The sequence below is a fragment of the Leptonychotes weddellii genome, chromosome 6, assembly GCF_054177405.1.
Source record: "Leptonychotes weddellii isolate Sample4059 chromosome 6, ASM5417740v2, whole genome shotgun sequence".
In the NCBI taxonomy this organism is placed as follows: Eukaryota; Metazoa; Chordata; class Mammalia; order Carnivora; family Phocidae; genus Leptonychotes; species Leptonychotes weddellii.
The window spans coordinates 66050357-66052786 of record NC_138374.1 but is presented as its reverse complement, the minus strand read 5'-3'; positions in this window follow the sequence as shown (position 1 = coordinate 66052786).

The following is a 2430-nucleotide window of genomic DNA, read 5'->3' as shown; positions in this document are numbered from 1 at the left end:
CACATATAAGTGAAATCATAACATATTTGTCTTTCTCTGACTGACTTATTTCACTTAGAATTATACTCTCTAGCTCCATCCTTGTCATTGCAAATGGCAAGGTTGCATTCTTTTTTATGACTGAGTAATATTCCATTGTCTATATGTACCACATCTTCTTTATCCATTCATCTATTGATGGACACTTTGGCTGCTTCCATAATTTGGCTATTGTAAATAATGCTGATATAAACAAAGGGGTACATGAATCCCTTTAAATTAGTGTTAGGCGGCGCTTGGGTGGCTCAGATGGTTAAGCGTCTGCCTTCGGCTCAGGTCATGATCCCAGGGTCATGGGATCGAGCCCCGCATCAGGCTCCCTGCTTGGCGGGGAGCCTGCTTCTCCCTCTCCCTCTACTGTTCTCCCTGCTTGTGCTTTCTCGCTTTCTCTCTCTCAAATAAATAAATAAAATCTTTAAAAAAAATAAATAAATTAGTGTTAGGCAAAGCAATCTTGAGAAAGAAGAACAAAGCTAGAGGTATCACAATCTCAGATTTCAATATATACTACAGTGCTGTAGTAATCAAAACAATATGGTACTGGTACAAAAATAGAAACATACATCAATAGAACAGAATAGAGAGCCCAGAAATAAACCCATGCTTTTATGGTCATTTAGTTTACAACAAAGGAGGCAAGAATATACAATGGGAAAAAGTCTGTACCAGACCACTTTCTTATACCATACACAGAAATAAACTCAAAATGGATTGAAGACCTAAACGTGAGACCTGAATCCATAAAAATCCTAGAAGAGAGCTCAGACAGTAATGTCTTTGATACCAGCAATAATAGAAACATTTTTCTAGATATATCTCCTAAGGCAAGAAAAAACAAAAGCAAAATTAAACTATTATGATTACACCAAAATAAAAAGCTTCTGCACGGTGAGGGAAACCATCAACAAAACAAAAAGGCAACCTGCTGAATGGCAGAAGATATCTGCAAATGATATATCTGATAAGGGGCTAATATCCAAGATATATAAAGAATTTATATAAGCCAATACCAAAAAAACAAATAATCTGATTAATAAATGGCCAAAGGACCTGAATACACATTTTTTCTAAAGAAGATTTACAAATGGACAACAGACACAGGAAAAGATGCTCAACATTGTTAATCATCAGAAAAATACAGATCAGAACCACAATAAGATCTCACCTTACACTTGGCAGAATGGCTAGAATCAAAAAGGCAAGAAATAACAAGTTGAGGATGTGGAGAGAAAGGAACCCTGGTGTGTGTGTGTGTGTGTGTAATGGACTATTACTCAACCATAAAAGAGAATGAAATCTTGCCATTTGCAGTGACATGGTTGTAACCAGAGAGTATAATGCTAAGTGAGTAAGTCAGAGAAAGACAAATACCATATGATTTTACTCATATGTGGAATTTAAGAAACAAAACAATCGAGCAAAGGGAAAAAAAGAGAAAGAGACAAACCAAGAAACAAACTCTTAACTATAGAGAACAAACTGATGGTCACCCGAGGGGAGGTGGGCAGGAGGTTGGGTGAAATAGGTGATGGGGATTAAGGAGTGTCCTCATCATAATGAGCCCAGCGTGATGTACAGAAGTGTTGAATCACTATATTATACACCTGAAACTAATATAACACTGAAAGTTAATTGTACTGGAATTAAAAATTTAAAAAACACTAAAAAAAAAAAAAGACTTCTTTGGCTATTTTGGTTCTTTTGTAGTTTATATAAATTTTAGTATTATTTGTTCTGGTTTTGTAAAAAATGTTGGTTATTTTTTCTCTACTTTTAAGCCTGTTTTTTTGGCATGGTTTAACCATGTCCCACCCCCAAGATTGTTGTTGGGATGGATTTGCTATTTTTTTTTAGGAACTTGTTCTTGTGCTTAACTGTTTCAAAGTTAACTGTGTCTTTGTTTATTGGAAATATATTTTGGTTAAGTATATTTAAATTTTTTGTTGTAGCATTTGGTTTTTGGCTGAATGTGTTTTTAGTAATTTATTTAGCAGCAGTGAAACCAATTCTATATGCTCGTTTAAGTGTTACGAACTTTTAAAGAGCAGTAAGAGTATATTAATTTTTTCCTTTCTCTTCCATCTTTAAGATTGCTCTGATCAAAATGTGATTTGCTACAATAGAATTCTTATTAGTTCTGTAGTTCACTTACCTGAGTTCCTTAGATGGAAGAATAATAATCATAATTGCATACATATTATTTCAACAGTGTAATTATTATACGGAGTTTGGATGAGTGTGAAATTAAAACAATGCTAAGAATGATTTCCTCTTTTATTATATTAATGTGGCTTATTTGAAAGGGCAACAAAACATTTATTAGTTCATAAAATGCATTCATTGTTACTGCTTGTGGGTATTGATTCATTGAAGTGCACAGTTCAGTGTATC